The sequence below is a fragment of the Octopus bimaculoides genome, chromosome 4 (assembly GCF_046866305.1).
Source record: "Octopus bimaculoides isolate indiv1 chromosome 4, ASM4686630v1, whole genome shotgun sequence".
In the NCBI taxonomy this organism is placed as follows: domain Eukaryota; kingdom Metazoa; phylum Mollusca; class Cephalopoda; order Octopoda; family Octopodidae; genus Octopus; species Octopus bimaculoides.
Window position 1 is genome coordinate 78,162,103 of NC_142931.1, and position 26,381 is coordinate 78,188,483.

The 26,381-nt window shown below is 37.6% G+C and overlaps 1 protein-coding gene and 1 long non-coding RNA gene across 4 annotated transcripts in view; one reads left to right on the forward strand and one right to left on the reverse strand.

Annotated features, from left to right (window-relative positions):
- Positions 1-1,214: 1,214 nt before the first annotated feature.
- Positions 1,215-26,381, forward strand: part of LOC106876165 (uncharacterized) — a 69,348-nt gene continuing 44,181 nt past the window's right edge. The window contains exon 1 of one of the 3 annotated variants that reach the window (XM_014924594.3): positions 1,215-1,421. The gene's annotated coding sequence lies outside the window, so the exon portion shown is untranslated. Of the gene's footprint in view, positions 1,422-15,847; positions 16,094-25,499; positions 25,750-26,381 lie in introns of those variants that run through there. The other 2 variants (XM_014924593.3, XM_014924595.3) reach the window with 2 other exon arrangements.
- Positions 23,264-25,058, reverse strand: LOC149136096 (uncharacterized). Its single transcript, XR_016241540.1, has 2 exons — positions 24,117-25,058; positions 23,264-24,038 (listed from the first exon to the last, which is right to left on the reverse strand). It is a non-coding gene; the product is annotated as an uncharacterized LOC149136096 (long non-coding RNA).

Here is a 26,381-nt window from a genome sequence, read left to right on the forward strand (position 1 = left end):
TGTGAAATATGAAGAGAGTGAAGGAGACCCAGTACAGAGAGAAGAGGAGAGAGAAAGGGTGAGAGAGATGACGGGAAAGATTGAAAAGAGGGGACAGGAAGACGAAAAAGTGAAACTGGATACGAGAAGTATTGGAAAGAGCGGTCCTTCAAATCACTTCCTGTTGACAGTAAGAATGGACAATCTTGGTTCATCGTCAGGCGGGACACACCGCTAAAAATATTCATTGTAACTTCACGTGAGGCGTTCTGTTCAGAAAGTCTTGCAGGCCGCAGATTGTCCTTGACTGCTCTGGAGAAAGGACATACGTATAATGTCTATAAAAATTTTAAAAAATGATTCACGATTGAAACGCTTTTGATCAGAAGTACACTCACAGGTGTAGATTAGTTTTCGTTAATAAAATAAATTAGCCAACAGCCTGGTCCTTCCGTCAGTGAGAAATGCTTAAAGGAAGGGCACATTAAATAATGTTGTCCGTCTCTTATAGAAAAAAAAAATAAGAAGAGCACTGTATGAAAAGTTTTGATCATAGGCAAAGTCAATCAGAGATGAACCGAGGCAAAGTAACCACAGCAAAGAAAAACTTTTTAGATATGAATTCCTTGATCTGCCTGAAAAAGCAGACAGAATGGCTACCGTGAAAACACCTTCGATCAGACCTAGAAAGAAGCAACATAATTAACGCCCTTAAAAAATGCATTCGTGAACTCATATATTGAACGTTTTGTAGGCGTACAAAATGAAAGCTCGAATGGTCCAACAATGTCTGTAAGCATGCAGTCATCTTAGTCTTTCAGTTCTTTCGCTGTAGTATTGTTTTAAAGGAATGCATGACACAGAAAACGATGTCTCCTTGCTTTCATTGTAATGGCAAATAATTCTTTGGTACCATATCTGGTGAAATGTTTTTCCAGGCGTTCTTCTGAACTGGTTTCGTGAATTTGCTGAAAGTCATAGGAACTGATATCTTTGAACTAATGCAATTTAGAACATGTAAGCATCGGAGTTTGTCGATCGGGCAAAAAGATGTTGTCTGCAAACAAAACAGCAATTTGTTGTCCTTAACTGAGTCTAACAATCCAATTAAATAAGGTTTAGTCTTTTTCTGGAATGTCATTAACTTACAGCTCGGAAAATATGCATGTTTATACTCATTATAATACAAGAAAATCGAAATCGAGGCTGATCAGCCTCGTTTTGATTTTGCACATGCGCTTTAATTCTACTTCCGATTCGGTAGTTTTGCTCTCCATGATTTGCATATGTTGGCTTAATTTTAAGGAAAACAAATTATATAAACAAACTGAATACATTAATTGATGAAGTTAAACTAGCAAAATCTTATCTATCGTCTGCTTAATTGTCAGCATCAACAACATTCTCATTGGTGATTCGTAAACGATTCATTCTAACAGGAAGTAAGTGACATCTTCAATGTATATTTCGCTCTCTCTTTCCTTTTTTTTTTACTTTCTTATTTATCTCTCTCTGTTTCTCTCCTTGTACTTCTCTTTCTCCTTTCTTTCTTATTTACGAACTCCAGTTCGTCTTTTTCTGAGATTTATTGCTTCTCTTTCATTCTCTGAATATGTCTACTTTTGTTTTTATGTTTATCACAAAAACAAATTGATAAACAGTTTCCAAATAAAGTAGACACTCGTTTGTAGGACCAGATAAGGAAACTAACATTATTAATTACCTTCGCTCTTTACGTACTGAAATAAGAAGGCACTCACTTCCTAATCATACGCCTTTTCACAGAAGACATAGTGCCTACGTTCACAAAACCGATCTTAACTGAGAGCAAAATCAAGAAGGAACTCTCTAAGTAGTCTTTCTCCATCCGTGATCCCTGGTAGAACTGTTTTTTTTTTTTTATTTACGTTCCCTGGTTAGCATGAAGTTTACCGTGAGAATAAATTGTCCTTAAAATATATATATGTACAGTTTTCATGTTTTATGAAATAAATGTACGTTCTATACATTCTTTATGTCACATAGTGTTTACATGAAATTATGGGATGTCATTGTCGTCACTTCCGGATTTTATCGCAATTCACTTTCATTTTTTGGGGTAATTTACTTTCACTTTTTTTTATGACAGTAAACTGCATGTTAAACCCGTTCACTCAAGGTTTTGCGAGTACACCAATGATGCCACAGTCCAAAGCAGACATTTAAAAAAATATTAATTAACGCTCCGACTTATTTTCGCATGCGCGCGCGTGTGCGGTCTCGCGCCATTTATTTTGAAATTACTCTACAGTTAGTCTTTATCCAGTTTTTGTGAGAAAATGTTTGATCAAAAGCATTCCAACCATGCCCATCTTGATTTATGGAGCAAAAGTTTTTCCTAGACAGCATTATCGTGTCTTTCTCATCATAATGGTCCAGATCAGAAAGTTCTTCAAAAATATTTAACAATCTGATTTAATTTTCTCTTTTTGCATATGCAGTTATATTTGAATTCAAATTGCAACTGAAGCAGTAAACAATATGAATCAAAATGAATACAGTTTAAATAGCCTTTAGTAATGCAATTCAGGATAATTAAGAATTGCAATTGATATTTGTTACCACACACAAGAATTCAATTGGAAAATTTTCATTACTTTTTCTTTACTGTGTTCAGAAGAAAAGGCAATGCCTATGGCTTTTGCAGACCCTCTGATGTCATAGAGATTGAATCTATTAATGTTTCCTTTGAATTATTGCAAGTCACCCTTGTGGGAAAGACATGAGTACAGAACAAATTCCAGAGGGCCATTATTCTGTAAAGGAAGGATTAGGTATTATGGCTGATGCAGGGCTTGGTGAACTGGGTTTGGTGCAAAAGGTGTGATAAGAGGAGAAGAAATGAGTAGAACAGGAATGCCTGAGTGTAGTTGGCATGGGTCCAGACAACACTGAAGAGTAGAGTCCATTATAGAGCAAGCAGAAAAGGCTGAGACAACAAAATGCCTATGGCCCAGAGGCTGGACAATGTCTTCAAATAATATATGCCAGACATTGAGGTGGCTCTTTTCCAAATGTTACGGTTTTAACATGTCTGTGTGAGAAGCAGTAGCACCATCCCTGAGGGGGAGCCATTCTTCATTGTGGTTTTCATGTGATTTTTGCAGAAATGTCAATATTGCTGGCAGATGAAGTATCTTGTAGACTTGGAGAGAAGGGTTAGTCATTGGGATGCAGTACTGTTGGCACTCCGTCGCTTACGACATCGAGGGTTCCAGTTGATTTGATCAATGGAACAGCCTGCTCATGAAATTAACGTGCAAGTGGCTGAGCACTCCACAGACACGTGTACCCTTAACGTAGTTCTCGGAGATATTCAGCGTGACACAGTGTGATAAGGCTGACCCTTTGAATTACAGAGACAACAGAAACAGGAAGTAAGAGTGAGAGAAAGTTGTGGTGAAAGAGTACAGCAGGCTTCGCTACCATCCCCTACTGGAGCCTCGTGGAGCTTTAGGTGTTTTCGCTCAATAAACACTCACAACGCCCAGTCTGGGAATCGAAACCGCGATCCTATGACCGCGAGTCCACTGCCCTAACCACTGGGCCATTGCGCCTCCACAATGCAGTACTAGCTATGTGAAGAATGTTTTTTGCTAGGAGTAATCCTCATTGATATTGTGGTCCAATAATTTGTGTGATTGCGAAGGGTCTGGTTGTGTGTTGCTCATTTGCAAGAGAGGCGTAATACTCTCTCTTTTACTTGTTTCAGTCATTTGACTGCGGCCATGCTGGAGCACCACCTTTAGTCAAGCAAATCGACCCCAGTACTTATTCTTTGTAAGTCTAGTACTTATTCTATCGGTCTCTTAGGCCGAACCTCTAAGTTACGGGGACGTAAACACACCAGCATTGGTTGTTAAGCGATGTTGGGGGACAAACACAGACACACAAACTTATATATATATATATACATATATACGACAGGCTTCTTTCAGTTTCCGTCTACCAAATCCACTCACTAGGCTTTGATCGGCCCGAGGCTATAGTGGAAGACTCTTGCCCAAGGTATCACGCAGTGGGACTGAACCCAGAACCATGTGGTTGGTAAGCAAGCTACTTACCACACAGCCACTCCTGCGCATGTGTAGCAATTCTGTTTTCTTACTGTTGAAAGAGAGAAGATTAGCATATCCCCATTGGGGAATGCTTTTGAATCCTATGTCCATGGAATCAGTGTGGTGTCTTCGTTGCAAGTAGATGATGCAGGGTTGGAGATGTATTAGGCTGAATGTAGTACCGTGGTTAAGAGTGTGCATTGTTAAACATGAAGGTAAGTAGGCTACTGATGTATAGAAGAAAGAGAGAAGGGAACGAAACTGAACCATGAGGCATACCAGAGTTGATGGAGTGAGCAATAGAAAGAGTTCTATCACCATACAGTACAATTTGATAGAAAGCTACCAATCCAAGTGATGAGATATGGTTGGAACCTGTTGTTAAGCAGCTTCAATAAGAGAATCATGTACCAGGCATGGTCAAAAGCATTTCATATTCTCTACATCATCATCGTCGTCATCGTTTAATGTCCGCTCTCCATGCTGGCATGGGTTGGACAGTTTGACTGACGGCTAGCAAGCCAGAAGGTTACACCAGGCTCTAATCTGATCTGGCAAAGTTTCTACAGCATGATGCCCTTCCTAACGCCAACCACTCTGAGAGTGTAGTAGGTACTTTTTATGTGCCACCAGCACCACTGGCATCAACCACACTCAAATGGTGCTTTTTATGTGCCACCGGCACTGGCAACGACCATGCTTGAATGTTGTTTTTTACATATCACTGGCACAGGAGCCACAGTCAGGCGGCACTGGTGATGATCACGCTCAAATGGTGCTTTTAACGTGCCACTGGCATGGGTGCCAACTAGGTGATACTGTCATTGGCCACGACATATATATATATCTAGGTGTGTGTGTCTTTGTGTCTCTGTTTGTCCCCCCATTACCACTTGACAACCAGTGTTGGTGTGTTTACATCCCTGTAACTTAGTGGTTCAGCAAAAGAGTCTGACAGAATAAGTACCAGACTCAAAAAATATGTATTGGGGTCAATTCATTTGACTAAAAATTCAAGGCAATGCCTCAGCATGGCTGCAGTCAAAAGGGACTGAAACAAGTAAAAGATAAAAGACAAACGTATGTCTTTTAATTCTGTCTTGTTTGACTTTGATTCCAATTGCTGTCAACTCCATGTTCATTCTTTACACACTATTAACTCTTTTATATCAATCCACTTGTCTGAGACTACGCTGGTCTCATTATACAAAAATTTATCATTTTAAAATGCATGTAAAGGTGGTGCTCCAGCATGGCCGCAGTCAAATGACTGAAACAAGTAAAAGAGTAAAAGAGTAAAAGAGTATTTAAATTTAAACCTTGCATCATAATTTTATGCTCAGACGCTAACTTAATAATAATATGAATTTCAACGTTTGGCACAAAGCTAACAAGTTCAAGGAAGTGGGATACTCAATTACCCCAGTGCTTCAGTGACACTTACTTTATTAATCCCAAAAGGAGAAAAGGCAAAGTTGACCTCAATGGAATCTGAACTCAGAACATAATGCCACTAAGCATTTTGTCTAGCATGCTAACAATTATGCCAGTTCATTGTCTTAGCTTAATGATAATAATAATAATAATAATAGTTTCAAATTTTGCCACAAGGGCAACAATTTTGGGGGAGGGGATGAGTCGATTACATCAACTGGTACTTATTTTATCAACCCTGAAAGGATGAAAGGTAAAGTTGAACTCAGAAGATAGTGACAGGCAAAATACCACTAAACATTTCATCCGGCACGCTAACGGTTCTACCAGCTTACTACTTTCTTGATAATAATAATCATCACCGTTTAACGTCCGTCTTCCATACTGGCATGGGTGGGATGGTTTGATAAGAACTGGCCAGGCAGAAGCCTGCACCAGACTTCTGTAACTGTTTTAGCAGGATTTTTACAGCTGGATGCTCTTCCTAACACCAACCACTCAGCAGACCAATAATAATAATTATTTCAAATTTTTGCCATGGGCAGCTTGGGGGGAAGTGGGGATGAGTCGATTCTATCGCCCCCAGTGTCCAACTGGTACTTATTTTATCGACCCTGAAAGGATGAAAGGCAAAGTCGATCTTGGTGGAATTTGAACTCAGAACATAGCAACGGCTGAAATACCACTAAGCATTTCATCCAGTGTGCTAATGATTTTGCCAGCTTGCTACCATCTTAACAACAACAACAAAACAAGTGACAAAAAGATAGATGCGAATAGGCTAGAAAGATTTCAGACAAAAATCATGCCCCCCTCATTGATATGACTCTCCCAATTGGCATAACTGTATCTGTCAAGACCTACTAAAAACTGAGCAAGAATAAAGATCTTAAAGTAGAAATTGGCAAAATGTGAAACCTCAAGACTAAAACAATACCTTTTGTCATAGGTGCCCTAGGAATGACAGAAAAAAGGGCTGATTCCTACCTAGCTCATCAGATATCAGGAAACCCTAAAATGGCAGAAATTCAAAAGATAATACTCATGGGAACTGCCCATATCTTACATAAAATACTGTCTATATAATCTAAAATTTTAAAACAAACTTATAATTTTCTTATGTTTTCTTAAACATTCTCTAGAGCAATACTGTGTGCAAAACCAAATTGTATGATGCCAGTGTGTGAACAGTCATGCTACACAGCAGTGAAACATGGGCTGTGACCACAGAGGACATGCGAAGACTTGAAAGAAATGAAACTAGTATGCTTCACTGGATGTGCAATATCAGTGTGAATGTGTGACAGTGTAAGTGTCTTAAAAGAAAAATTGGGCATAAGAGGCATCAGATGTGGTGTACAACAGAAGCAACTGTGCTGGTATGGTCATGTAATGCATATGAACGAGGATAGCTGTGTAAAGAAGTGCCAATCTCTAACTGTGGAAGGAACCTGTGGACGAGGTAGACCCAAGAAGACATGAGACAAGGTGGTGAAGCATTATCTTCAAAAGCTGGGTTTCATGGAGGCAATGACAAGTGAGTGAAACCTTTGGTGATATGCTGTGCTTGAAAAGACTCATCAAGTGAAATCCTAGTTGTGACCAGAGTCAGTGACTTGTAAAAGCACCCATGTTGGTGACATGTTAAAGGCATACACTACACTTTTGGAGTGGTTGGCATTAGAAAGTGCATCCAGCCATAGAAACCAAGCTAAAAATCAGATGGGAACTTGGTACAGTTCTCCAGCTTACCAGTTCCAGTCAAACTGTCTAACCCATGCCAGCAGGGAAAGCAGATGCTAAATGATGATGACAATCTTATTTGGATCATCAACTAATATTTTTGAAAAATGTCCGATTCTGGTTTTTCATTTTTGGAATACCAAAATAGCTTTTCCTTTTGGCAGAATCATTAGCACATTGGACTGGACTAAATACTTAGCAACATTTCATCTAGCTCTTTATGGTCTGAGTTCAAATGTTGCCACAGTCAACTTTGCCTTTCATCTTTATGTGTTCAATAAAATAAAGTACCAGTCAAGTTCTTGGGTTGATGTAATAGATCATTCCCCTCCCACTGAATCTGCTGACCTTGTGCCAAAAATTTGAAATAGTCATTGGTGACATTTGATATACCATTTTAGTCAAAATTCTTTCACTTGCTTTATTAGTTGGCATAAACTCATATGACTTTATTTTGGTATCTCCAGTAGCTTCATAAATCATAAATTAAGATGGTGGGATTTACAGCAACTTTCTATTCAGTGATGCTTAGGGAGTTATGCAAATACCCTTTCTTGACAATTAAGGTACTAGGAATGCACCTATTCTTGACAATGCATCTAGAGGGTTTTCCAAGCACATTCTACACAATGGTATTCAGGGAGTTAAACAAACTCCTGCTGGAGGAGTTTGGAAGCAAGCAGCTTTTCCCTTCCTTATAGGGTTGGTTGATTTAGGAGTTTGGGGCAGGAAGTATAATCACTCAAATTGTAATGTTTAAATCTTGTGAATTTAGGCAACAGAACTTGAATGTCTCTGGGTTGGGAGATAAGATAAGTATGTTTCTCAGACATGTATGGTTTTAGGGCACTAAGTTGTTTAGAGCAAGTGTGCATGCTTTTTTTGTTCCAAAGGATAGTATAGTTGTCTGGATTGCAAGATATATGGTTTCCCTCCCATGGGCAGTTATATGCTTTTTTTTTCATCATGGATTTGTGTCTCTAAAGTGTCTAATTTAATTTAATTCAATGTTTATAATCAAAAACTTCAACCATTTATCTTTATCAATTTCTACTAGTATTGGTTTCAAATTTTAGCACACGGTCATTTGTTTTTTGAGGAAGGAGTAAGTTAATTACATTGACCCCAGTGAAAAGATGAAAGGCAAAGTTAATCTCAGCAGAATTTGAACTTAGAATGTGAGGACTGATGAAATGCCACAAAGCAGTTTGCCCAGCATGCTAATGATTCTGCCAATTCATTGCCTTGTATTCTTCTAATATTTATATCCCATAGTACAAGGTGGTATCAAAAAGTTCCCAAACTAATTCTGTAGTATGCCAACAGTTGGCAGCACATGGTTGTATGTGCAGTGACCTTCATGAGACAGTGTGCCAAGTGAAATTGCTGTTGACCTCACAAATTGTGAAATTTGTGTTTTTATGATCACATGTACACTGTAATCTGTGATTTTTGTCATGGACAGGAAGTTTGAACAACTAGCTAACGTGAAATTTTGCACTAAACTTGGGAGGCTTGTTACAGAGGCATTGAGCATGCTTCAGTAAGCCTACGGTGATGAGGCAATATGTTGTAGACAATGTTTTGAGTGGCACGGACACTTCAAAAGCAGAAGAACCTCCCTGAAAGATGATGAGCAATGTAGAAGACCTGCCACAAGTGTCAATCCCGGTAATATGAAGAAAATTCATCAGCTTGTGCATGAGGATCATCAGAGGACAATCAACAACATTGCTGATGTTATTGGTCTGTCATATACTCGCATGCAGGTAATCCTAGCATCCGAGAAGAATTGGATTTTTCACAAAGACAATGCATCCTGTTACTGAGCTCTCCTCACTCATGAGTTTCTTGCCAAAATCAACATGGTACCACTTCCGCACCCACACTGTTCACCAGATTTAACACCATTGGATTTCCATCTTTTCCCCATTTCAACACTGTTGTGGAGATCAAGTGTGAATTGCAGAAGGTCCTCAACTTGCTTATAGAAAACAACTTCCAGGCCAGATTCCAAAAATGGCAGGAATGCTAGCCTGTTGTATTGCTGCACAAAGTTACTATTTCAAAGGGGATAATGTTAGAACTTATAAAAATCAGTTATTTTTTATTAAACATAACGAGTCTGAGAACTTTTTGATACTACCTTATATCTTTCAAAATCATAATAACATTGAGAATTTCAGACAATGAAATTTTGTTATTAACAATGTAGCTGACATACTGATACTTTATGGATACTAACTTAGATGGAAAAATTATACCTGGTCACTTTGGTGTAATAGCAAGCATGGTTTCCTAGACCAGATTATGAGAGATAATTAGTTCGAGTCCTGTAGGTGGGCCTGTGGACATTTGTTCTAACATGGATTGCTGTTCACAGAGTGCCTAATGTGCCTAAATGAATGTTTATAATAAAAAAAAGTTGTTAACCATAGTACTTAATCAAATGAATATTAAATTTCTATTTAACCCAGTATAATGTATAATTTAACATTTTTCTCAGAGCATGGTGGTAGTGGTGGTGATAGTGAATTCCTGATGTCCACCATTCAGCATTTGTAGATAGTCAAATTATTCTATGGTTTGTTTTGCTTTTGCTTTTATAATTGTTTTCAGATTGTATTCCAGTGAAATAATCACAAAAAAATTAATAAAAAAGCTGGTTTGTTAGAGTCAGTTATTCTGCTGATGTTTAAATTGGTGGATCTTTTCATTTGTTCTCAGTTTCAGTCTTTCTGGTAGTGTATCCCACCTTTTCTGCCAAATCTTGTGAGCAAGGCATTTACCACGAAAAGGGCAACATAATAAATCCAATATTAAATTAGTTCTACTTTTTACAATATCTCTGGGAAAAGTGGGATGGAATTTGAAGGGCCTTTATATAATGAAGATATCATCATCATCTTTCCATGCTGGCATGGGTTGGACAGTTTGACTGAGGGTTTGCAAGCCAGAAGGCTGCACCAGGTTCTAATCTGATCTGCCAAAGTTTCTACAGCTGGATTCCCTTCCTAATGCCAACCACTCTGAGAGTGTAGTGGGTACTTTTTACATGCCACTGGCACGAGGGCCAGTCAGCCAGTACTGGCATTGACCACGCTTGAATGGTACTTTTTTACATGCCACCAGCACAGGCGCCACTGTCATTGACCATGACAATGACTTCACTTGGCTAAACAAGTCTTTGCAAGCGCAATTTATTGCCAAATGATTGAAGGGTACTCTTAAATGGGTTGGTTATGCTGCACTGGCCTAGGCCATGGTTATGGTCTCACTTGGCTTGCCAGGTCTTCTCAAGCACAGCATGTCTCCAAAGGTCTCAGTCACTTGTCATCGCCTCCGTGAGGCCCAACTTTCAAACGTTGTGCTTCACCACTTCATCCCAGGTCTTCCTGGGTCTACTTCTTTCACAGGTTCCCTCTACTGCTAGAGTGTGACACTTTTTCACACAGCTGTTCTCATCCATACGCAACACATGACCATACCAGTGCAGTCGTCTCTCTTGCACACCACATCTGATGCTTCTTATGTCCAACTTTTCTCTCAGGGCACTTGCACTCTGTCGGGTTTGCACACTGAGATTACACATCCAGCAGAGCATACTAGCTTCATTCCTTGCAAGCTAATGCATGTCCTCAGCAGTCACGGCCCATGGCTGTTCACACACATGCGTCATATAGTCTACCTTTTACTCTGAGTGAGAGGCCCTTTGTCACCAGCGGAGGTAGGAGCTCTCTGAACTTTGCCCAAGTTATTCTTATTCTAGCAGCTACACACTCAGAGCATATGTATATGCTACTTCCAATCCAGGACACAACTAGTCATGCTTTTATATCACCATTCATTGAATTGAATTAAACGCTTTCTTCAAGTAGATAAATGTGAAGACAGTAAATAACTTCATATTGTGTATCATCATCATCATCATCATTATTTTAGCATCCACTTTTACTTTCTTCCTTGGGTCAGACAGAATTTGTTGAGGTATATTTTCTAAAATAAGTGGTCATTTCTGTCACCAGTCTTCACCTGTTTCCAAACATGATAATATTTATGCATAGCTGGACATGTTTTTTCATATGAAAAAAATAAAAGCTGGCATCACTTCTATAATGGTGACACTGGTTTGCAACTATCATGGAATAATAAGACGAGGAAACACAAACACACCCACATGTATGATAGGCTTGTTTCAGTTTCCTGCCAAATTCACTCACACAAACTTGATCTGCCTGATGTAGAACTTTCCCAATGTGCCACATAGCAGAACTGAATCCAAAGCCACATCGCTGGGAGCAAACTTTTTAACCTCATAGCTGTGCCTGGAAATGCTTAGAGGGAAGATCTTTGAAACCAGGTGTGGACATGATTCATGTACTATAAGGATTTGCCAAGATACCCTCCAATCTTGAGTGACATGGATAGATACATCTATCACTCAGTGGTGTGTAGTGGTTGTAGTTTTGGGTGTGTTGCCACACCCAATGCCACCAAATTTCAAGCAGGGATATGACAAAAGTTTTCCATCAAGATTTGTGATTAATTTAATGATTAAGGTTAATACTTATGAGGAATTTGCCATTTTCAATGGGTGTGCAGTGTGCACCTAACAAACCCAGAATATACACCGCTGCTATCACTACACTTTATTAGGATTGGTATTGATTAATTCAGTGTGGATGAGCTGAGACGAGTCAATTCTCTTGGACCAGGAAAGAAAACTGGATTGGATGGGATCTCAATAAGCAAAATCAGAATAGCATGTGCAACATAGTTGATGAAATGTGACAAGGTGAAACAATAGTATCTTAAGAACATAGTTCCTGTTTCCAAATTGGGATTGCTTTCCGTTAAGGATAACTACAATATTCCTCAGCAAAGCTTTATAATGGGCTGGTTTCAACCATTAGCCCCAAACTGAGATAGAGTGTAGTTTCTGTAACAAACAGATGACTCATGCAATCTTTGGCTTTTCAGAGAATTATAGGGAAAAGAAATGAATATGCATATTATTTTACCTAGTACAACCTCATTTAACTAAAATATGACAATTTCCCTTTTTCCAGAAGCTTTCAGTTTTGCAAAAGATTTCACAATCTCAGAGATTTGAATATGCAATGACCTTCAAAATTTGTTTACAAAAGGAGAATCATTATAAAAGCCTAATTAATGGTGATTGCAATGACTATAACAGATAAGCCTAGATATTCACAGAATATGATGAGCTGTCATAACGAAGGCATGAGAAAGGGTAAAGAAATAAAACAATAAATTTTAAGTGATTTGTAAGACAGACAGCAGTATAGAGATTATAATATTCAGGTATAGTAGTGTAAGTTAAGAAGTTTGCTTCTTCATCTTATGGCTTTGGGTTCACTCCCACTATGTAGCACCTTTTGGTAAGTTCTATAACTTCTGGGTGATCAAAGTCTTGTGAGGGAACTCGGTCAAGGGAGTCAGAAAGAAACCTATCATATACATATACAGGTTGTCGTCAACTTACGACCGATCGACTTTACGATGATTGGCACGCCAGCTCCTGGCAGCAATAATAAATAGTCCAGTTGAAATCTAACGGGCTTAATTTCTTAGAAATTAACCTGTCTACAGATGGTGTCAGCTAACAAATGCTTCCCCTAAGTTTGGTTATTGATTGCCATTGTGTTGGATGACTATCCTGTTGTGGAGACATCGAGGCAACCTTGTGTTTGTTTATAAGACGACTGCTTGAGACTCCAAAGTTTTGACTAATGCCAGTATAATAGTATAATACATAATGCTGTGTTTAACTTTTACCTGAGAATGTACTTTAAGAATGTAAAAATATAAAACAAATCTATGTAGGCCTATAGGCCGACTTATGACTAAATTGACTTACAACCAGTCAGTCAGAACCAATTGTGGTTGTAAGTCAACAACAACCTGTATGTATATATGTATATGTATATATATACATACAGGTATGATTGGCAAAAAAATACTGAATCCAGCAATTCATTTAATGAATATACAAATTATGTATGAACAACTTCAAGTTTCATACTTGAGAAGAAAATTTAAAGAGAAAGGAGGATAAAGATTATGTCCCTCTAATGCATTTAATGAAGAGTATTGTTAATATTCTTTTATGCTTCGGTCATTAGACAGTGGTCATATTGAGAGACTGCCTTGAGAAATTTTATTCAGACAAATCAACCTAGCTCAGTTACCTATGAAACCGAGGTCACTTTTGTTCCACCAAGTAAGGGAAACAAAAGAAAAAATATATTGAACTGAGCAAAAGTGACTTCAAACAAATACACACCAACCATCAGTTTTCCTTCAAGCACATAATAAAACAGCTAGCAAGTCATATCTGAGACCTGATGGACAACAATATTCCACACACTATCAAGTGGAATATTGCAGAGTGATCTAGGCCATAAAGTAATGGGTCAAAAAAGTGAAGGCTTTGTATAGCTGAAAGAACATATATATCTATATTAGATCAAAAGATTTCACTGACCTTCTAAAATCAAAGTAGGAAACTTTTGCAAGATGTATGCACCTCAGCAAGTTTCTCTTATCGAATCAGATTCAGCATATAGTCTAATACACTTTAGGCTTTTCATTTTACTACTCCCACTAGGGATAGTTTGTTTAGATGTAAATACTCTACATTTACATTCTTCATCTAATGGATTAAAGGGACATAATTTCTATCTTCCTTTCCTAAAACATTTTCTTCTCATTTTTCGTATAATTTGGTCTCTTTTTCTTTTCTTTTCTTTTTTTTTTTGCTTTCCTTTTTTTCTCATATTCCCTCACAAAGTAGTGATGTCACTTGAATCTTAGTGATTGCCAGATCATGCCCATTTGATTACTGCACTCTCCGAACATGAAACTTGAAGTAGTTGACATCTAACTCCTGCATTCTTTATATCATCATCATCATCTAGTGTCTGTTGTCCATGCTGGCATTGGTTGGACAGTTTGATCTGTGCTGGTAAGGTGAGTGGCTGCATCAGACTCTAGTCTGATTTGGCATGGTTTCAATGACTGGAGGTCCTTCCTAACACCAACCACTCCAAGAGTGTAATGAGTGCTTTTACATGCCACCAGCACAGGTGTCAGTTTGCATGACACCAATATCTGCCGCAATTATGATTTCACTTGGCTTGATGGGTCTTCTTCTCAAGCACAGCATATTGACATGGTTTTGGTCATTTGTCATTGCCTCCTTGAAGCCCAGCTCTTGAAAGGTGCTTTCCATGTACCACTGGCATGGGTGCTAGTTTTGCAACACCAGCATTTGGCCACATTGCCTCTGTGAGGCCCAAAATGTACTTTTTATGTGCCTCCGGCATGAGTGTCAGTTGTGTGACACTGACAATGCCCACAGCTATGATATCACTTGACTTGACAGGTCTTCTCAAGCACGGCATATCGCCAAAGGTCTCGGTCACTAGTCATTGCCTCCATGAGGCCCAGCATTTGAAGATTATGTTTCACCACGTCATCCCATGTTTTCCTGGGTCTCCATCTTTCACAGCTTCCTTCCATTTGTAGAGATCGGCATTTCTTCACACAACTGTCCACCTCCATATGCATCACATGACCATACCAATGCAGTCTTGCACACCACATCTGATGCCTCTTTTGCCCAGCTTTTTTCTCAAGATGCTTACACTCTGTCATTGATGCACACTTGCATTGCACATCCAGCGAAGCATACTAGCTTGATTTCTTTCAAGCTTATGCATGTCTTTGGCAGTCACAGTCCATATACACATACATCATCATCATCATCGTCGTTTTATCACCCACTTCTCCAAGCTTGCTTGGGGCACATGAAACTCATTGAGGTAGATTTTCTACATCCACATGCCTTTCTGTTAACAACACTGTAAAGTGATTGGTGTTAGGAAGGGCATCTAGCTGTAAAAAACCATGCCAAAAATAATGGGTCTTCTGACCAGTGTAGTAGAGCAGAAATTACACATCCAATATATGCCAGCATGGAAAGTGGATAAGATAATCATAGTAATGAACATCACATTTTAACTTTTGTCACGTGTCTGTGACTTCCTGACTATTACTTAGAGCCTCTTGATAGGAACATGACAAAACGAAATCTTCAGTATTCTTCTTAATATCTTAAATAACACTCTGTTTCAATACCACTTACATGTAGGCGTATGTAAGAATAAGAAAAAAAAATGGGGTGGGGTGGAGTGGGGGCAAATGAACCAGTGAAGTCACGTGAGCCTTAAACTCAATCAACGACTGTTCTGAGGGGGTGTTTAAATGGCACCACATTGTGGCTGAAACATTATACTCGTTGTTGTGATTTATTCGTTGGTGTCATATGCAATGTGAATATTTTCGAGTTGACCTTCTTTTGGTGGCGATATGACATGTAATCCGATCGATCAGATAAACATTGTTGACAGAGAGAAAAATAGGTCGCTTAGGCTTTTTTTTCTAGGAAGTATTTTTTCTATCGGTCCTTTAAAATAGATAGCGTTTTCTACACGTTTGCTGTAATTTCTTCACAGGAAATATACAATTACTCATTATAATATTTTCCTTGTCACTCAACGAATCAATGACCAGCCTCGTTTTCATTTTACACATGCGCTTTAATTCCTCTTCCGGTCAGACATTTTCTCTTCTGACACATATGTACGGTAACTTACGTCCAAGATAAACAAACTATATAAACAAATTAAACATATATATATATATATATTCGGTGATGGAGTCAAAGTAAGAAAACATTATCTGCCGTCTGTTCGATCGTCTGCATCAACAACGTTCTCGACGTCATCTTATAAACAAGCCATTGGCAACAGGAAGTAAGTAATGTTTCGTTTCTCCACTCTCTCGAATTTACTAATTGGCTCAACTCTGTCTCTTCGTATCTCTGTCAGATTATTTTTATAACATTTTCTTCACGTTTATAATGATTGTTTTTTTGTTTACTCCTTTGACCTATATGTGTCTTTTTTTATTATTAAAACAAAAGCAGCAACCTTACATAAATTGATCACCGAAGTTCCAAACAAGTGAGCAATCTTTTGTGTCTAAATTAGAGATGGAAATTTTTTTATTGGCTAATGAACCTAATATCGTCGATGTTGTGTCATTTCCTACGAAACCTTTCCACTTTGCTCATCGTAAACTCATGTGACCTGTTCGGGTATCTCCGGAAGCCGTCAACTTCTGGATCTTATTTTGCAGTAACTGAAAGTTAGACAATATTTGGATATATTTACCTTTGCGAATTACCGAATTCCAATTTTTAAAAATTATTTTATCTGCATTAAGTGTTTTTTTCTTTATTTGATAAATCGTAAAAGAATTTTAAAAAATTTTCTCCAAAATAGAGATGGAAGTTTTTTTTTTTATTGACTATTGAACCTAATATCATCGATGTTGTATCACTTCCTACGAAACCCTTCCACTTTGCTCATCGTAAACTCAAATGACCTTGTTCGGGTATCTCCGGAAGCCGTCGACTTCTGGATCTTATTTTGCCGTAACTGAAAATAAGTATGTGGATATATTTAAAATAAGTGTATATATTTACCTTAGACAATAAGTATGTGGATATATTTACCTTAGCGAATTACCGAATTCCAATTTTTAAAAGATATTTTATCTACATTGATTTTTTTCTTTACTTAATAAATAGAAAACATTTTTTTTTTTAATGTCCTTAATTTCAAAATTTCAATTTTTTCTCACCCCGCGCTTTGATTTTTCCGTACGTTTCACCCTTGTAACATCTTGTCCCGTCTTTTCCGGGAAATATTTTAGACACACAAGCACACGCTTACATGAATGTGTGTACAAACGAAAAAGATTGAGGAAAACCAGTTACAAGAAACATCAGATGTGTGCAAGAGAGAAGACTGCACTGATTTGGTCATGTGATGCATATGGATGAGGACTCCTGCTTAATGAAGTGCTGATCTCTACTTGTGGAGGCAACCTGGGGAAGGGGTAGACCCAGGAAGATGTGGGACGAAATGGTGAGAAAGGATCTTCAGATGTTGGGCCTTAGGAAATGACAAGGATACTGGAAGTTGTGATTTGCTGTACTTGAGAAGACACGTCAAGCTAAGTAACATCACTGTCATCCATACAGGCTTGTCCTTCACAGGTGCTGGTGCCATGTAAAATGCACTTGTGCCAGTGACATGTAAAAAGCACCCAGCACACTCTGTAAAGTGATTGATGAGCCAGGTTTAATGAAATTATAATGGATTGCACCTACACCAAACCACCAAATACACACCATCAGCTTCTTTTGATGAATTTTGCATTTTGGACTGTTTTGGTGGCTCTCTGTATCATTTGGCCCAGTTGGCTGCAGTATACTTTGGCTGTGATTGATGAGCCAGGTTTAATGAAATCATAATGGATCGCACCTACACCAGACCACCAAACACACACTATCAGCTTCTTTTGATGAATTTTGTATTTTGGACTGTGTTTTGATGCCTCGTCTTTGTCCAACCATTGTACTGAATGTTTACAGTTGTATTGGATCCATTTGTTGTCCCATGTTACAATTATATTCAAAAATAAATGATTCATTTTTGTGACAAGAAAGTAGCATAATGCAAGCTTCAAAATGTTGCTGTTTCTGATTTTCATTGAGTTCATGTGGAACCCACTTATCCAACCTTTTCACTTTACCAATTTGAACTAGGTGAGTCAATATTGTTTGCTTGCTAACACCAAACAACAACAATAATTCACAGGCACTTTGAGATGGATCTGACTTGACAGTGGCTTTCAGTTCATCATTATCCACTTTTGTTTCTGGTTGATCGCGTTGCTCATTTGTGAGGTCGAAGTTACCAGAACAAAATTTTGCAAACCGATTTGATACTGTCTGCTGTGTAATAACATTAGAATGAAATAGTCCATTAATATTCTGAGCTGTCTGTGTGCTGTATTTCCAAGAAAGAACTCATATTTCAAAACTATATGAATTTCTGACTTATCCATCTCTAAACAAAAATAGCAAAAAACGATTTATAAATACTTTAAAGTGCAAAATGAGTTACAATACAGAAACAGATGTGTCAGCTTTCTAACAAAAATTAAAGATTGTCAGAATATAATAATGGTGCAAAATGAGCAGCTGTCAAAGTTTACCATATACCTTACTACAAATTTCACACTTGATGACCTAATATTTACAATTTAATCAAACTTGTCTATTTCAAAATAGTTCCATCTACTGTTAGTACATCACCCCTAACATTTATTTATTTTTTTTATTTATGTGTTTCAGCCAAGTGGCTGCGGTCATGCTGGTGCACCACCGTGAGAACATGTTTCAGTTTTAGAACACATTTCAGAGTCAACATGTTAAAGTAATGTTGTTCTCAACATTAATTGAGCTTTTGACTGGATCGCCACCTGAAAACTTTTTCCTTCCCAGAGGTCAACTCATCTCTCATCTCTTGGATTGGTAGCTTCCTATCAGATCATACCATTGCAGTATGTGTTGACCATATTCTTTCTGCCCTTAGTGTTCTCCAGGGTTCTGCTCTATCTCCCACTTTCTTCTGTTCATCAATAACCTGCTTAGCACTACATGTAACAATGCCTAATTACATGCAGATGACATGACCCTTCAGTCCTCAATCTTCTCGAATTATGCAAAATTCACAATGCAACCGAGACACCGCACTCCAAATCTGCATTGATTCAATTAAAGGAAACCTTGCACGCATCCTCCTCTATTAGCACAAAAAAGAACTTGAGCACTACTCATGAAGACTATACCACAACACTATAATCTCTCTAAATTATGAGTGGCACACAACTTGAGCCTTCTCAATCTCCCCAAGTGTTAGGCCTCACTATATCTGAGGATCATTCCTGTCAAAAAGCATATCCATAGCATAAGTTAGGACAGCATCCCAAGAACTAGCCCTTCTCTTTAGCCCCCAACCACATATGTTACTCTCCAAGGCTTAAGTGATTCCCACAACAGTATACTGCTCCCAAAATTGGTATGGTGCTGCTACAAACACTAACATCCTGGATCATACCTGGACACAGCTGATTGACATTCCTTGGCGAATAGATACACTCCAGCCTTTGGTCCACAGGCATGTTGTTTCTTCTCTATCCTCTCACAACTATAATGGTCTCTGTTCTTCAGAGCTGGCCGGAATCTTACCTCTGCTACTCAGGTACCACTGTCCCACTTGTCTCCCCGCCTCTTGGCACCCTTTGTACATCTAACCAGCCTTTTTCTCACATTAATCACTGATCACAATCCTTCAACCTCAGAACATAAGCCTTCTGGAATCTTCTACATGCTCATAGTTTTTTGGTAGGTATTGCCCTGCAACAGTTTAACCTGAACATTAAGGACATCAATTTCACTAGTCTCAGAGGGCCTCAAAAGTCATGGGCTCTGCTTTTCCTTCTAGACTCAACAAGTGACAAAAGAAGAATTGCTACCTTTTATGAAGGACTTCAACTTTGGAAATAAAACTGGGAAAAGGGACTTTATCTGAAGAGTAAATCTTCTTGCTGGAGGGCGAGAGTAATCATGAGCTTTACCAAAAATTCTATGACAGGTAGTGATGCTTGAGCAGTTGTGGTGGGGGAGCACTCTGTTTGCCTATTGCCTCAGACCATTGGAATTATTGATTATCTGACCAAACACACAATGAACAACTCCCTTCCACTAGAAAAAAGACTATCAAATCTTAAAGTTTTTGGTTCTAAGAAAGTCATGTGTTGATCACTCATAGTCAGCCAACCATGTAGTCCAGGAAAATATGACCAATGATGTTCTTTGTTTTAGTCAGAGACATGATGGTCCATACCATTGTGACAATATTTGTTTCAACATTGTAGCTATGCATTCACATTTTGTCACTTGTTAAAAACACTCTTCAGAAAGTTTGCATCAGCATTTAATTAATTAAAAAGCTCCTGATTGTATCCCCATTCTTCTATTTTTTTGTTTTTTCTATCAGCTGATGTGGCTCAAATTTTTTTGGAACATGCAGTATTTTCAATTTTTCTTTTAAATTTATGATACAAATGATTACATTTGCATTGTTATTTGGGAAACTTAATGGGGTGTCAGGAAAGAGTTTTCACAGATTTGCTTGTTCTTTGGTAATGTGATCATCATATTTTGTTTTGGAAGAAATATCATCTAGATTTCTAACCATTTCTAATGGATGTTCTTGATTTGAAACCCACTTATGGCATTGTTTAGAATTCAGACAATCCTCCCTGTAGGGTTGCTGCAACACAAGGAAAGTTTCCATAAAAGGTTTTTGCAGTTTCAAACATGATTTTATACAAGTATGCTACTCTTTGAATTCTTCAACATGCAAATTGCAAAGTGCATTAAACATGCATTCATTTTTGCTTGTGTAGATTCGCACCAGATCATTTGGTCTTTCATACACTTCTCCTTTTACCATCTTGTGCTGCTTGTGGTCACTTCCTCTCCTTCAGGTAATTCTTTTATTGACGTCCAACACTCTCTATCACCACCTTTGCCATCCACTACTCATGCTCTTTCTAAGCAACTAACTTTACCACTTCTATACTACTAACTGCTTCTCGTCCTCTGGTCACTTATTATTTACATCAATCACACTCTCTTGATATCATTTCTATCACTCTCTATTGTCAGAAACAGCTGCTATTAGTGTCTCTGTTCCATTACCCTATGCCATTACAACTACTCTGCTTTTACTAAATCTCATTATTAGTTCACTAACACTGTCTCTCCCTTTTCTCTCTCCTCTTTCATGGTATCACCCAAATTACATTGTTTCCTTCATTCTTTCTCACCCTAGTTCATCTTCTGCAATCACTCTTTTCTATCCATTCTATTGGCAACACCCTAAAGGAATAGAGACAACATCTATCATTAAGGATCCCTTTTTGTCTTGTAAAGTACAAAGCAATGTTAGTAGTGCTAGTGCCATGATAAAATGTGCTCAATATATTAAGTACTTGGCAAACTAGTGGAGGCATTGTAGGTGTGAGAACACTTTACTTTTGTCTTGTTGAAGACATAATATCTCTATTGCCGGTGCCATGATGAAATGTACCCAGTACACTCTGTAAAGTAGTTGGTTTTAGGGACAGCATCCAGCTATAAAAACCTTGCCAAAATAAAACATATGGATGAAATGTCCTTTGATCTTGCGAGGAAGGCAAGGACTCCAAAGAAGAACTGACTTATCCTAGTGTGAAAAGTACATGTAAAATAATAGTGATCTCAATTGAATAGGTCTTCTCTTGTACAATGTGTCATCTATCACAGACATTTATCACCTCCTTTGTAAGACACAGCTTCTTAAGATAAGTTTTCATCACTTCTTTCAGTATCTAATAAGCAGTTGAGGACAGCGTACTGAAAACATAACAGCCAGAACAAAAAACAGGTAGAAATAGTTCAGAAAACAACTAGAACCCCTTCAACTGGTTCCACCCACTTGGAGAGCTTGACATTTCTTTACACAGCTGACATAAACATCAAATGCTCATACTAGAGCAGTCTTCCATCCAATGCCTTTTATTTTCAGTTTTTCTTTCATCTCATTTATGCTCCATAGTTAGTGCGTGTAAACATTACACATCCCTCACTGCTTACTTGCTTCATTTCTTCACATATAATAGTTCTCCTGATCTGAACCCTCAAGGTTACTACATCTGGGAGATTGCTGGGCAGGGGGCCAAATGGCTTTACACCACTTATGGAGTAGTCATGTCATTTATGTCCAGTATAAACAGAATACCAAGCAGTGCTTTGACAGGCAAAGATATGGAGATAGTGAGATGGTGAAACCATTTGGCTTCAAGTGAATTATATGTTTGTCATTCAAGCATTCCAAGAAAATATCAGAACCTATGTATCATGAATTGCTACAAGAGTAAAGCATTAGAAAGAAGAAACTATAGAAAAGTTATGAAATTAATGGAAGTGCTCCTGATTAAAAAGAAAATTAGCCTAGATGAGATGCAGTGTGGTTTTGTTCCAGGACAAGATATCAATGACTCTGTACTCTGGTGGTCACTAAAAAACTTGTGATAGCTAAATGGTTTGTGAAGGCTATGTAAAGCATGTAGAGTGATACTGTTAGCAAAGTGTCAATTAACTAAATGTTCAGTGCAGAAGTTAACAGATTGATGTCCATCAGAACTCAATTATCAACTCTCTGCTGAGTTGATGAATGGTTTCCTGTGGGAATTCTAGTGTGCTGATGTATTAGCTCTTATAAGATGATGATGGTGAGAAAAAAATTCTACACCTGAAAGCAAAATCTAGAATTCAGAAGCTTTAAAGTAAATTTAGCAAAGACAAAATTTCTCATAAACATAAAAGACAGAACTCTATTGTTTTGGGGAAGTGGCCAAGCACACTATGTAGAGGAATAGATATGAATTCTTTAAGATGCATCAAATATCAACTATGGACACACAAAAGAGCCACAGTCAAGCTGACAGAAGAATTAAACCTTGTACGAGGCACTTAAATAGGAGCAGTTATCAGTTAGAAAACATGTGAAACAGATTCATTCAAATGTTTAGAAATCTGTCCAAAGGAGTTCATGATTTTTGCAATATACTTGTTCAAACACTTTAATCTTACATTATTTAAATTTAACGGATTTTTGTCCTCATCTCGTTTGTTGTTAACACAACATTTCAGTTGATATACCCTCCAGCCTTCACCAGGTGTCTTGGGGAAATTTCGAACCTGGGTTCTCATTCCTAAGGTATTTTTTGGGGTTAGTAGCCCACGCACTTAACCACTATGCCATATACCCACAGACATATGGTGTAGTAGTTAAGAGCACAGGCTACTAACCCCAAGATTCTGGGCAGTGATCTGAATAATAATAATAATAATAATAACATCGAAAAATACCTTAGGAATGAGAACCTAGGTTCAAAATTTCCTCAAGACAACTGATGAAGGCTGGAGGGTATATCAGCCGAAACATGTTTAACAACTAACAAGATGAGTACAAATATCTGTCTAATGTTAATAATGTACATAATTCCTCATCTCTTAAATACAAAACTTTAATCTTAGCCAAAAAACCTAGAAGTGACATAAAGTAGGTGATCTAATTAGCAGTTGAAGACATGTATTGAACTATTATAGTACGTGTTTAGAATCACATGATCATAAAAATTCTTGACCAGCCAATCCAGAGTTGCAAAGATCATGTGAGAGGAAACGAGTTTTGCTGGGAAATATGCAACCATTCCTAGACCTATTCTTTTGGTTGTCATTCTTGTTCACCTTTTGGTCCTCATCAAAATCCTTTTCATCAGTAAAGAAACCGTAACATAATGGGATTCTTGAAGTGCTTAAGCTTATTCACAAGCAGTTTCACTGGATCACATTGTTCTCTTTGGTCTTACTAGACATGACCTGCCCTTCCTCATTATACTGGACTTATGCCTGATATCTTTGTGCACCAAACTGATAGTGAGCTCCTTGACTGTGGTCCTCACCAAATTTGGCTTGCTGTTGTTGATGTCATAGTTGATGTCATAGATGATGTCCTGCAGCAGAATATGCATTTTCCTCTTGGCCACAGATGACACATCCTTACCAGAGAACTCCAACTTTTTCCAGATCTTGTATATGAAAGACACATCTATGTTCAAGAAGCTTATGACCTCCAGGCACTGTGGTTAGCGGCAAGAACTACAAGCACAACATGCCTTTTCATTTCCTGTTTCAGACTGGAATGTGTTATAGTCTTGCTGTTGATGTGTCTGAAAGAGAAATAAGAAAGTTAAAGTTTCAGCATATGTCACATAACATTGTTATCTAAAACTTGTGTTCACAAATACCTAGTGTACATGTATGTATGACAGACTTCTCTACTGTTTTCATCTGCTGAATTCCTCTTATAAAGCATTGGCCAGTCTAAAGCTGGCATTTGCCCAAGATGCTGTGCTGTGAGATTGAGCTTGAAATCATGCAGCAATAATCTTGTCTCCAGTACCAATTTTATATTGAGAAGCTTTCTATTGCTTTATTCTTACAGTTTCTTCAGATGGCCCTCAAAGTCATTCATTGATCACAGTACATTTAAATGAAAGTAATAGTAGCAGGCAGCACTTTATTTTCTTGTGATTTGCAAGGTTTTGTATTACCAGCATTTAAGTTAGTGTAAAGATCAATCTATCATCTTTTATGAATTCTATTCTTACATTTATACCCCAAAATTGGAGTTTAGCTTCTAATTCAGATGACTAAACTTGTTTGTATTTTCAATTTCTTATTTCATGTTGCTTGATGTTAGCAAGATTAAGTAAATAAACAGTCATTGCGTAAAAATACTGAACATCAATAAATGTCTGAATATTTGCATTTCTTTGATGCTTTCATAACCTCTCGTTTTGGTAAGTTGTACAATGCTTGGTAGTAATGGTCATGAATGTTTTATTGTGAAGTCTAGCTCTTGGTTTTTACTGTTTATTCTGAAGATGGTGATCCAGCAGAGCCATGATAAGACATAACTGTTCCATTTCCATTGTACATTTTTCTTATATGCATTTTTTTTTTCTTTTCAAATGCTAGGGTGTGATTTGAGAGGGAATTGGCTCCTGTATTTGACAGGTCAAAAGACTATGTAGATGTTCCTTCTTGGTTCATGCTTGAAGTTTGCCATGCTCCCTAATGAATTATTACTCAAAGGCTCTTTGAAACACGAGATGTGTTTCCAATAAAGGTCCAATCAAATTTAGATGGAGATATTCTGTAATGAAATATAAATTATGAAATTAATTCATATTTAATTTCTTACAAATATACTAAATAAAAACGCTGAAACCATGTGATGCTTAGAGGCATTTCATTTTTGATGTTCCTTTCGAAAATATATACATTGACATTTTGAGTGACGTGTCTTGGTTGTGTGTGTCGTATGTTTTATTCATTTGTGTCGTATCCAGTTAAGAGTCCTGATCTTGGTGAAAGGGTAGGTTACAGCGTAGAAATACAGTAGAAGACAGGGAAACTAACGACTTCTCAATCAGGCAGAGGCTGTTGTTGGTTTAAGAAAAATAGGTCGATATTTATACTCTCATTTTCTCAAGAGGTTTGCTTTTTCTACATTGAGCCTCATTTTCCTTTTGAATAAATACTTCCGGTAGTTTATCTGTGACTTTAGTTATTAGTTTATATCTTATTTCTGCTTAGAAAATATATAAACAATCATTATTATAATATTTCTCCTGTATGTCAACGAAATCGAGTTGCAACCTCGTTTCCATTTCGCACATGCGCAATAATTCTTCTTCCGGTCAGACATTTTACCTTACCGTGACTCGTAGACGTTAATTTATCTTTAAGGAAAACAAATTTTGTAAACATTTAGCGATGAAGTTAAAGTAGGAAAATACTATCTGTCGTCTGCTTCATTGTCTGCGTCAATAACATTGTCATTGGCGACTTGTAAACAATTCGTTCCAACAGGAAGTAAGTAACATATTTAATGCTGTCTCACTCTTTCTCTATCTCTCTCTCTACACCAATTAACTCCACTCCCGCTCTTTTTTATCTGTTTATCGGATGTTTTTTTAACTTTTACTTGGGCTTTTTACTTTTTTTCTACATCTTCATTATGCTGCGCTATAACCTCCGACCATACGTTTGTTTTTGTTTTGTTTCATTGCAAAATGGGGTCATTGAAATAGAGAGCCAGTCATGTACTTTCTCCCTTCTCCATAAAGTTGTAAAAGCTTTCCAACGTTAAAAATGATTACTTATGATGTCTGGAGTGCTATTTCATATGAAATCTTCCCGCTTTGCTTCGTATGTGAATGTTGACCATGTTCGGCTGTTTCCGGTAGTTGTCGACTTCTGGATCTGAATCTAAGAATATGTATATAATAACATTCAGCGGCATTGTTTCGGATTCAGTATGCCATTTAACCCGCTGTAATAGTTTTATGAATTTTTTTTTTTAACTGTGTTTTCAACATGGATTACAATCCTAGGAATTTAAAAAAATTTAATTAAAAATATTTTTGCCATTCCTCATTTTTTCTTTTGTTTTTGGTTTTCTTTTTTTTCTTTTCTTTTCCATGTTTGTGTGCAACCAGAACCAA